General features: G+C 39.8%; 1 long non-coding RNA gene across 1 annotated transcript; it reads right to left on the minus strand.

Moving 5' to 3' along the window:
* Positions 1-7,982: 7,982 nt before the first annotated feature.
* LOC144705747 (uncharacterized) lies at positions 7,983-10,059 on the minus strand. The gene is made up of 2 exons (XR_013582101.1): positions 8,736-10,059; positions 7,983-8,652 (listed from the first exon to the last, which is right to left on the minus strand). It is a non-coding gene; the product is annotated as an uncharacterized LOC144705747 (long non-coding RNA).
* Positions 10,060-13,009: the final 2,950 nt, after the last annotated feature.

Genomic DNA, 13,009 nt, shown 5'->3' on the forward strand with positions numbered 1-13,009 from the left:
CAATGCGATGAAGTAGAGTTCTCCGATTATTTTTGAATGCATCATTACTAACTCGAATGACTGATTAGGGTTTGACAGTTGACCATACCCTAAGTTGTCCTAGGAACATCAAGTGGATGAGGGATTATACATACATGATAACCGATGATGAACATGTTCCATCAGTGAGCCGGTACACACTCCTTTGTATCTTATAGATTACGAGGTGTAGCTTGGCACCCCACGTGTTGGAGACTCAACCTATTGATTGAGTTAAATCATTCAGACATTAATTAGTCTATATGGTGATATAGTTAATTAATTTGGAAGGCCAATAAAGGTTATTGGCCACTAGAGTCGTAAACTAAACTGATACATGGGCCTAGAGGGTCACACACAAATGGTCTTTTGGATGTCAGAAGATATACATAAGTTTTGGAGGTTTTATGAAAAATACTCAATATAAATAGGGGAAAGCCCTGAAAAAAATTCACCAAGGCCAGAATTGTTGAGGGGCCTTTCCCCTTCTTCTCCCTTCTCCCCACACCGCTCTCCATCTCTGATGCAATCAGAATGATGTAACACACGATGGAGATTGAACGGGGCTCGTCAATGAGAAGGAGGAGATTCGACATGTTGAGGATTGTGTAGATATGTTTATAGGTTGCATAATTAAGCAGCTCGACTTGTCTCACTCCAGGACCCAAGAAATCATGGACACAATATGTGCAAAGGTACTTCATTTTATGCTTTTAATGATGTCGTTATGATTCCATTATGTGTCTTTTGCTGCGTGGAATCATACTCTTCATACATGTCAAGGCCTCTAGAACCCAATACACAGATGACACTGGTGACAAAATTTAAAATGATGAGAAAATGGAAAATAAGAAAAAAGGGGTAAGGAAATTAATTTATATTGAAAATAAAAGGAGAGAGATATTGATATATAGATAGAGAGGGAGACGGAGAGACCAAAAGAGGGAGAGAGAGAGTCAGAGATAGGGGGGTATGAGGGGGAGGAGGTACGAGGGGGAGGAGGTACGAGAGGGAGGGGGTACGAGAGGGAGGGGGTATGAGAGGGAGGGAGGGAGGGAGGTAGAGGTAGAGAGAGAGAGAGAGAGAGAGAGAGAGAGAGAGAGATAGATAGATAGATAGATAGATAAATTTTGAGAGAAAGAGTGATTCCAAGAGAAAGAGTGAGTTCGAGAGAAAGAGAGAGTCCAAGAGAAAGAGTGAGTTTGAGAGTGAGGGAGATGCACTGAGAGACGGAAGCTGATAGCGAGAGAGGGATCTAGGCAGAGAGAAAGAGGGAGCCCAATAAAGAGAAAGGGAGCTGGACCGAGAGAAGGGGGACAAATAGAGAGATGGAGTCTGAGAGAGGGAGATGGAGAGAGATAATTGAAAATGTTAAAACTAAAAATATTGTATTTAGTTTTTATATGCCCTCACATCCTGGATATGCCATTACCTAAGAGTCCACGACATGTCTCTGGAAGAAAACATAAACATAGAAAAATAAGAATAGTGATTAGAAGCATTTGATATTGTGATGCATTATCAATCTTTCTTATAGTCTCCTGTGGACACCTTCACACCACACATAGGCATGGGTGCCATGTGTACATGTGGATGAGCTTTCAACATGACATGTGTTGGGTTCCATCGTTTCTTACTTGAAACATAATAAATAAGAGAATATTGTTAATCTCTTGTTTCCGTGGCCTTCGGATTTTAAAAATTGCAATTAAAATTTTTCTTATTTTTTATTGTGCCATGTCACTGCTGCGAATACAAAAAAAAATCTTTCTCACTTAGAGGTTTAGCGTTGGGATTTATGATACAATGATGTCACATTTTGGCAAAGATTAGCTGTGATAATCACTGTAAAAGTGGTGATTGGTCATATTTGATTAAATAAAATGTAAACATGTGGCATGTCAAAAGGTTAAGCCTCAAACTGACTTAAAAATTCATTATCTATTAAATACTGGCTAGAAAATTATAATTATATATATCTGGCTTATAAAACTAGCATCTTCTTGACTTTGAAATCATAAAATTCAGGAAAAATTCATTCTAACTTCAGAAAATCCTCTGATTATAACTTCAGAAAAATCTCTAAGATACCAAAAAATCCACAAATTCAAAACATCATACTGAAAAATGAATGACTTTATTTTAGGTTTTAGAACATACATAAAATGACCTTATTAAACAATGCTTTAAATTGAGGGTTGTATGTAGAGGAACTATGCAAATAAAATGTGTGTTATCATATCTCAATGTCCATTGCTTTTTTTTCAATTCTTACTAATGTCATATTAGGTCATGGGTATGGAAGTTGAATTGATTACTGCAATGAAAAATTGAAAATATGGTCCCAGGTAATGATACCCATTACATTGAAAAGTGGATATCTGATTCCTTATGTCATTATCTCTTGCTTTTTCTCAAAGCAATAGGCCATCTAATACATCTCATCTTTATCTAAAATTTCTAGTTAAACCCCAGTTTTATTTTCCTCTTCCATGAGACTTTCAACTTGTTTTATTGCTTTTTCCTTGATCTGGGACCAATGAAAGAGTTTGTGGTGGCTGATATTTGGTCACAGACAACCCCCAATCGTTGTGCTGAGAATTTGGGACTTGATATGACATTCTTATATTATGAAGAGTCCTTCTATAAAGTTATTGAAACTGTGGTACCTTTGGATATATCCCATTGTATGTCTCCTTTGATGTATTGAAGAAGCGTTCACTCTTATGAAACATGAAATCAACTGACATAAATAATTTTTTAAATTCAGGATGATAGCACATCTATTCTTTTTGGGTGTGTGAATGACCCAAGAAAAAGACATTTAACAGATATGGGACTGAACTTGTCTTCTAGATTCTGAACGTGTAGAAAATTTATGCTTACAAACTTTCTCAGCTTAAGGTCTGTCTTCCACTAGTAATGAGGATAGGAATTGCCTCATCAGGTGTGGATGACTCTCATAGCCTGATAATATGGACTCAAATATGTTGATTATGATGAAAATATATTTGCCTGGCATGCCAATCACACATTCCATATCTCGTTCTATGTTCATAAAAATAACTTATTAACTATCATGCACGCGTGATCCTTATAATGAAGTCCATGAATACATGATCAGACTTAGTCAATTATGATGAGATTTTAATTTGGAGATCACTAGCCTTCAAGCAGGCATTCTAAATATTCTTATTCGAAGGATATACAAGAAGGACATTGAAGTACCCATATAGAATAAAACTGTTTGATCTCACTCATATGATAAGTATGGTGATGGTGACAAACTGTGTAATATAATTAAATTATCATTGTAAATTTAATTTGCCTACTGTCAAATAAATTTGATAAAAGTATAACTCACACAACTGTATAGTTGGAGTAAGGTCGTATCCATAGGGACTGACCTTTAGAGAGATGTTCAATGTTCGAGTTATTAGTCAAGGGATAGTGATAGTAAAAATACTAATGATATAGTGAATGTAGTGGAAGATGAATGAATAGTAAGTGATAATATATGACATATTATTTATATATATATATATATTTAGATACTAGAGATAAGAAAGAACTGAGAGATATAGTACAAGTTAGGAAAAATATCAGTTAGAATGATGGATTAAGTAGAAAAGTGTAATAAGATATCTAAAATAGTAAACTACTAAAAATAAAAGCTAATGGTTACTTGCTTAACTATTAGTAAGTTAAATGAGAGTATGGATAGATGCTAAAGATAGTGGGACTGATACTTGAATGAAATGCGGAATGAGAGGTTATGGTAGTAGGAGATAAGGAATAGTTTATAGAGGTCTCTAGTTTAGTAAAAGGTAGAAAGTAAAGATACTAATAAGAATTTGAAAGATGACTAATATTATCAATAGAAGTTAGTTATTAGAGAGATTTATGTGTTTAGTAGCTACTATAAAGTGATATATATGTATTTATATTTTCTTTATATTGTTTATAGATTTTCTAGGATCAAAATTTAGAGGTAATAGTTGATTTATACGAACAGCCGAGAGGTGTTGGACCAAATGCTTGAGAGCAGGTCAAAATAAGGAAGATATTTACATTTATATAATTTTTATATGTTTTTATGTATAATAAATATGTTATTGTAGAAAATCGGTTAAAGACAGGTTGTTATTTCTAACATTCGTGAGGTGTTAGATAGAATTCCTGAGAGAATCGATTATGTAGATGTGTTTTTCATGTATATATTTTTAGATAAGAAAATGGAAATAATGACTGTAATTCCCTCAAAACCTGAGACGTATTTAACGGAATGCCTTTGAGAGGTCAATGTAAGTTTATATATTTTGATTTTATAAGGTAGATAATGAGAAATTTACATGACTCAATAAGTGCTCCACAAACATGCAATGTGTTCGACAGAATGCCAAAACAAAATCGATGAATGAATTTTTATCAAAATGAACTGTGATTTGAAATTTTCAGTAAATTTTCTGCTAATTGTAAAGAGGATGCATTGGGGGAACTATCTATGATGATTAGACCTCACCAAATGCCCTGATTCAAAGAGCAAGAGCGTTGGCGCTGGTCGCTGCCACGAAGCATCAGTTTTGTTGTTCTCTTGCGCTTCTCCTCCATTCGAGTGCAACTCGATAATGCTCTTGTTGGGTTGGGCACCTTGGTTCATCTGTGGAACCACAATTCCATGGATGTGAAAGCATGGTAATCGATTCATAATAAATCTTTGAAATCAAATATCGAATGTACCTTGTGGGAAACTTGTTCCACCCTTGACTTTGCCGCTCTGAGATTGTTTTGAAGTCATTCATACATCTGACCTCTAGAAGTATCCACATGATCACTCGACACTTGAATTTCCACGTCTTATTCTTTAACTCTTCTTGAAAATCTTGAAGATCTTCTCACCATGAAGACACTCTCCTTGGTTGAGTGGAGAAGAGAGTGGAGAAAGGGAGGGGATCTCAAATCTGGGTGGCTTGGGCACTTGAATGAGTGCCATTTCCCTATTTATACTTTACTTAAGTTTTTATCAAAACCCTAAAAAGTAAAATATATCCACCAATGGCCTTAAGACCTTATGCATGTCATGAATGGCCTTTTGTTGCATCATCTTGTGTGAGCCAATCTCTTCTTATACTGAGCCCTAATGATCCCATCTTGACTACTCAATCACCTCCTTGAGCTTCTTACTACATTTGAGCTATGACTTGTTTGAATCTCATGAATAGAGGCTTGTAAGTCGTAGTCAAAAGGTAGTCGTCCATTCATGAGATGTCCTTGGTGTCTCAGGTTAGTGGATCACTTATATAATCGTGACTTGAATCAACATGATTGTTCAAGTATAATACCATTCACGGATTCGTACGGACTAATTCAGTGAACTCTTTCATAAACGAGCACCCACTATTTGTCCTTAGTGTCGCCACACTAATATCCACAAGATCAGCTATACTTATCGTATAAGTAGGATCAACTAGTGCTATTCTATATGGATAATTTAATTATCCAATAGAAATATTTAAAATATTTAAAATACATGTTTAAAGACTAGTGATCATTGTATTATAATCTCATCATAATTCACAAAGTCATTGCACATATATATGGACTTCATTATAAACATCACACACAATAATAATAAACGTAAATATTTTATTCAATGAACTTAAGTAAACATGGTAGTGTGATTGGCTTGACAGCCACATAATATCCATCAGCTCTGACCTTCGTGATCTTCTCAAGAGTCCTTTAAGTTGCGAATGTGTGTCATGGCACCTCCAGAAGCTCTTGGGTCGATGTGAAGAATCCTTCGCCATTCCCCTTCTTTCCTGTGATGAGAGATAAGAAATTGAGCTCAAATTTACTCTTTTTTAAAAGATTGAAAGAGGTCTCTTGACCCCTTAGAGGGGTAGGCTTGATCTAATGACCCTCCGATGGCAGTTGGACTGGCCTATGGTCCCTTCATCGGCGCCCTCCGTCGACCGACCAATGAGGCCAATGGCTAGGGGCCGAAGAGGATGAAATTACCCCCAGTCATTGGATTACCCCCCTTTAGATGGTTGACGGATGTGATTAAATCAGAACCATGGACCATTTATATATAGTGTACCCAAGCTATGTTAGTACGGTCCACCAGCTGTCCTTTTGTGATTACGCCGGCTTGCTTGGCCCTCGATCCATGTCAGCCACGTGGGCCAATCAGGTCTTTGAAAAAGAATAAATTAAAAAAAAGAGATAAAATGAGGCCAATCTCACCATCCTATCTTCCTTAAGAAGATCGGACGACTGGGATCAAGTACAATTACTTAAAAACATCATGAAATGATACGGGCTTCAAGCCAGGTCTTCTCGAAGCCCTGTCATTAATTTTTTTTAAAGCTTAAAAGATCATGGCCCACAATTTTGTTATTTCGCGGCTCGACCCAACACAAAATTGAAAGAAAGCATAGGATATAATTCCATATTGAATGTTTTCAAAATATTGGACGCTATAAGCATTGTCAGACATATCTCATGTTGAATTAGAAAATTACCTCTCGTGTTTGCGGACTCCTTGGGCACCTAAGGGCTTATTTGTCGGGCTTTACTAGGGCGGGCCTTGTGATTGTCTCCTCTTGTGGCCACTGGGCTCCTCATTTGGCTACTGGACCAGCTGGAGCATAGTGCGCTCGCTGCCTAGGGGTTGGCGGTTGGCTTGAAGGTCGCCGGCTTGGCACTCCAAATCTTTTTTATAGTATATCTTTTTATTTTTATTTTGAAGGCCATAACCCTTTTTCAAATGAAATAATAATATATGCTTTCCATGGACTGAATAGAATTTTAATAATAAAATGGCATTTTTAATATTTTCATGAAATAATGCATAGAGGGCAAATTTATAGTAAAGTAGAGATAATATAAATGAAATGATGAATAAAATGACTCTAAAATGTGTATAATGTTACTACTAATAATCTATTTATCATATGGCAAGTCTCATAGCCATTAGTGAGGGTTTGATATAATACCAAAATGTCAATGAGGTTGATTCACGTTAAGGTTGTGTATGTCGTCCCTAAATCTGAGACACCAAAGATATCTTGTGAATGGACAATTGTACTTTAAGTATGACCTACTAGTCTCTTATCATGGGATTCTGAACAATCTTAGCTAGGATGCATCAAGATGTTCACAAAGATGATTGAGTGGTCAAGATGACACTGTCCCACTTTAGTATTAGAAAAAATAGATGACGAAAGACGATGCGATTAAGTTTTTGGCCACGATAGTGAAATATAAGAGAAGAGTTTTCTAATGATTTTTGAATGCATTAATACTAACTCAATCAACGGATTAGGTTTTAACAATTAACCATACCCAAAGTCATCCTAGGGGAACCAAGTGGATAAGGAAATATACATACACGATAACCAATGATGAACATGTTCCATGTGTGAGTCGAAAAATACTCCTTTGTATCTTGTAGATCACGAGGTGTAGCTTGGTACCCCACAGTTGGAGTCTCAACCTATCATTTGGGTTAAATTGATCTGACATTAATTAATATATATATATATGATGATATTATTAATTAATTTAGAAGGCCAATAATATTTATTGGGTTGCTCAAGTCATTAACTAGAGTGATACATGGGCCTAGAGGGTCCCACACAAATGGCTGTTGGACATGAGAAGATATACTTAAGTTCAGGAGTTTTTATGAAAAATGGCCACTTAGTATGAATAGGGGAAGGCCTTGAACTAAATTCACTCAGGTCAGTTGGGCAGAGGCCCTCCCCTTCTTCTCCCTTATTCCCACACCTCCACTCCATTCTGGATGTGACCAAGAAGGTGTAAAAATGGCTACAAAGGTCGAACAAAGCTAGTCAAATTGAAAGAGGAGATTCAATGTGCCATGGATTGTATGGATATGTCTTGACATTGCACACTTGAGCAGTTAGACTCATCTTGCTCAAGGATTCAAGAAATCAGAAATGTGAACCGTGTCGAGGCAATTTATTTCATGATTTTTAATGATGCAATTATGATTATGTAATAAATTTTTTGTTGCATGGAGTCCTTATATTCATCCAAATCAAGTCCTCTAGATCCCAACATATTATATATTCCAAAATTAACATAGCTTATCCACAGAATTATTTAGGTGCATCATATTGAGTGAGTAGTGATCGAGTAGTAGTGGTCACATGAACTATTCATCTCTCACCTTTCCCATTTTGTACCCATACATGATTCATGAATCACACCATGGTCCATAGAGTATATGATGTCGGACGTCGTCAGTGACATCATCCATTCAACATCGAATATGATGGTTTGGTGCCGATAAAGGATGATGATATCGAACGTCGACATTGTCATCTTCTGACGGATCAAAACCCTAACGGATCAATGTAACTACGATGCGACGAATGTCCTATATGTCGTTCGTGCAGGCTCCGACTCGAGTGAGGCGCCGAGCTCCAAGCTTGGACGGGTCACCGAGTGACGACGACGGTGGCCTCTCAAACTTCGTCAGAGCGACGAAGGCGTCTATGACCGAACGGAATCTATCAGTAGGGCTCGCACATAACGGGCGATCTCGTTCGTACAGGCAAGACACTCAGTTTGTCATAGTTCTCTCAATTAGTCCTCTCTCACCTACCAAGCCCGAGCGCGGTGGGGTCAAATTGAATAGATACTGCAAGAGATAATTAAACGAGCGATGGGAGATGATGGTGTACCTCGTCGTCGGTGGCATGGCTTGTCATGCAGGGGAAAAGTCGTTGATGGTTGTGTGGAGCGGAGCGGGTGTGATGGGGAGGCGCCGGAGAGTGACGGCGGCTTGATTGGCAGTTCGGCACAGGAGTGGTCTAAAGGAAGGACAAAGCACAGAGCACAATCGGCGCTCGAGGCGACGACCCTCGGGGCGGCGAGGAACGGCAATCCCAGAACAACGGCTTTTAAGGTGTCGTGGGATGGCGGCGCTCGGGCGGCGACCCTAGGGGCACCACAGAGGCGGCGGTAGAGTCTGGCGGAGTTCGATGGAGACGCTTGGTGGAGGCGATGCCCAGCAGAGGTACGAGTCACGGTTGCAACCCTGGGGGTGAGGCACGATGGCGGTGCCCTGCGAAGGGGCGGGGCACGACGACGATGCCTGGCAGAGGCACCCGACGGATGCGTTGAGCGCAGTGGCTGCAGCCTCCGATGGTTGCACAGGTGGTTTGCCAATGGCGCTAGGCGGCAGTGCGGATCGTCGCGGGTCGGTGGGGCTCGGACGGTGGGCTTTGAGCGTCGCCGATCAGCGGCGGGACGGCGGGAACTTCCAGGCGTCGCGGGGCGGCGACCAAGGGCCCTGGTGGCGGTAGCGGTGGCAACGTCCGCCTAGGACTCCCGGCGGACGGAGGGAGGCCCAGGGGCATTTCGAGGCGGCGACCGAAGGTCCCTGCGGCGGCGGCGGTGGCAACGCCCGCCTAGGGCTTCCGGCGGGTTGGCCGGAGGACTTGGGGCATCTCGGAGGGGGAATCAAGGGCCCCGGCGGCGGCGCCCGACGCAGAGACGCAGGCCACGGCGACGATATCCGGCGGGGGGCGCTGAGCGTTGCAGCGTTGGCGGCCTAGGGTCCGGCAGCGGCGGCGATGTTCGCCAGGAGGCCCCGCGGCCGGGTCTCGCTGGAACGGGAACCGGCTCCCGGCGTGACGAGGGGAGGTCCCGGGCGTCGCAGGACGACGACCAAGGGGCTGGCGGCGACGGCGGCGACGGCGGCCGCCTTCGCCTAGGGTTCCTGGGCCGGGTTTCGCTGAACGGGATCCCTAGGAACGGGTGAGGCGGGACGGAACGGGCGATAGTTGGCGTACCCCGTTCCGTTCCGCCATCTCTCCCTCTCTCTCTCTTTTTCTTTTTTTTTTCCTTTCCTTCCTTTCCCTTTTTTTCTTTTCTAGAGGTGAGACCAAGCGAAAAAAAAACAACTAACCTTTCTTCTTCTTGGTCTGCCTTCTCTAGGGCGCCCTCTCTTCCCTTATAAAGGGGAGAGGTCAAATGGGCCCCCTAGATGGGTCAACAAAAGGGAGAAGAGTCCATTAAGGGGCCCTTATAATTTGGGCCCCCCATTACAAAGAAACAAGGGGGAAACTAAAAATATAAAAAAGAAAACAAGGGAGGCAAAGGGGTCCCTCCCGTGATGCCGACAACTGGCGTACAGACACATCGCGTACGCGACGAAAACAAAACGATGAGAATGGGAAAAGACAAAACATGCGAAAAGATCGATGAAAACAAAAGCGATAATCAATTGTTTTTCACCCAGTCTCCGGCGTCGAGGGCGGGCGGTGCGGACAACGTCGTCGACGAACTTCTATGGTGTGCGCCATCAGTATGATAAAAGAGTTCCATTGAGTTTAGAATTTCATTGATACAATCCATTATGCCCTGAATGCAGTTGTTTGATAGAGGTATCAAATTAATTTGTCGTCATGTGAATGAGGTTTTGAACCGTTGTGACAACTTCTATTTTTGACATCAATTGATATACTTAAGTAGGGTTCGCCCAATCGATATCTGTCCGATATCCGATATCGGACAACTGGTATCCAATATCTGGAAGAAAACAGTGATGGTGTCTGATATCGGATATTGGATACCGATCAATATCAGTCCTTTACGTGTAGACGAATATCGATACCGAATATCGGGGAGGGGGTGAGGACGAAACGGGCATCGGATACCGGATATCGGATTTCGATATCTGGATATTGAAACCGGTATCTGGATATCGATATCCGGTATCGACATTAAAAAATAAGCCTCTTCATCACATTCTATGACTTCTGTACATCAGCGTCAAATGGTTTTAATGTATTTTCAATCTCAGTTAATATATAGAGTGCAAAAGTTTTATTTTCTTCCATATGGGATAACCAGATTCGAAGTTTAATGTAAAATCGGAATCCCGTTATCCCACATGGAAGAAATAAGAAAATTTTCTCTGTATATATTAAATGGTTTTAATGTATTTTAAGTATAGATTAAAATATAATCACATCTCTCTTATTGCTCTATTGCCATTATAGTTATTTATTATTTACATATAATCACATCGTCCAATAAATTGAAATGAAAAGTTCTATTTTCTTCCATATGGGATAAAGGGATTCGAAGTTCAACACCAAACCCAAATCCTGTTATCCCATATGGAAGAAATTGAAAATATTTGGCTGTATATCTTAAGCGAGATGTGTTATCAATTAGAAAGCTCTCTTATTGCTCTATTGCCCACGTTAATCCATTCTAATTGCTAAATATTTATCAATTAAAAATATTTTTAAATATCCTTTTGATGTGGATATCAAAATCCGATCTCCACACCCAATATTTGATGTCGTCATCCTCCCCCTTGAGATGGAGGTGGAGAACGACATCGAGACGGATATCGATATCGGATATCAGCACTGTAGCAACCGTTATCCGATACCGATATTCGGTATCCGGATATCGAAAAAAAATAGATACCAGAAATTCCCTTTCCGGTATCTGATACAACATCCGTCCTGATACCGGCATCCGGTACCGGTATCAGGACGAGCGAACACTTTACCTAAGTTAACAATGTACAATCATAGACGGACACATTGAAACATAATGGACCCACACATCAAATTGAATAAGTGAAATGGTACTCCTTCATTTATTCCTCCCACTAAAAGATCTATATTTGTGCTTAGAAAAATGGCATGTATCATAATAAATATTAGATATGTTCACATCGTTAAACATCATATGAAACAAACTTTTAAACAACTCACTTGATGATTCCCCCATATGATAATACATCATGTTGATCTGCTCCACTCCTGCTCCAAGTTTGCTCTTGTGTGTCATAAAAAGATGTTGGACCATCACCAACTATGTTTCTCACATACGCAAGCCCATTCTTTGTTTTAACTTGTGAAGTCCTATGGTTCTTTGCCTATCATAAAAAATACCACTATGTATCACAGAAAAATAATATTTAAATATTTAACAAATCTTAGATGAGATATTCATTGAGCCATGACAGTATGAACATGTAGGACACGTTTAATGAGAACCAAGCCTGAAATTTTTACAGTTTTGATTCCTGTGACCTACGACTTCTGCTTTTTTGTAAACACCTTTCCACCTTTAGAAGGAATTTAATGATTTTCTGCGCTGGTGTTTAATGATCCAGTCAGATGAACCATGACTAATGTAGATAGGACACTCACTGGATAGGGCATTGGATGTAGATCTTATCATATTTCTGATATTCTCAACTTCTTTCTTGAGAATTACATAGTATTTTATAGTAATATTAAGCACAATCTTGATTGTATCCTGTTCTTCCTTTCTTCAGAGTCAGAGACATAGGCTTGTGTAGACTTGGGAGGACATCCGTACATAATTCAGCACCTATACTTAGTATAGTTCTTACAATGCAAACAATGTAAGTTGGACCTAAATTTCTGTTACCTCCCTGGCCCTTTCATGGGGAGCTTATTCTCCTTTCGTCCCCTGATTTTTTTCTAATTGTGCCCTCATATCTATCTGATGTCACTCAATGCTGTTTGCTTTTTTCCACAATTACTACTACATCCTCCTCCACAATCCCATATGTCTTGTGCCTCAGTTCATCTATTACAAGTTGAATTGCCTCGTCCAAGTTTTGGACACTCTTTTGGTTGAAAATCTTACTTACGAGCCCCTCATACTCATTATTAAGTTCCATAAATTACACAAAAATATGACTTTATAGAATATATTGTAATACTTTTTTATTCTTCATTGGTCTGAGGATATCGATTTCTCTCCAGAGTGCATCAAGTTCAGCAGCAAACTCAATAACTGACATTCTCCTTGTAGTAGTGTGATTGCTATAGTCACCAGATCAAAGATTCTCTAGACATGGCTTGTCTTCCATTTGGTCTACTTAGATGGTCCTAGATTCTATTTCATGTTTTAAAATATACAGATTTTCCAAACTGGTTTCCTATAATGCTACCCA

This window comes from Wolffia australiana, chromosome 7, assembly GCF_029677425.1.
Source record: "Wolffia australiana isolate 7733 chromosome 7, ASM2967742v1".
Classification (NCBI taxonomy): Eukaryota; Viridiplantae; Streptophyta; class Magnoliopsida; order Alismatales; family Araceae; genus Wolffia; species Wolffia australiana.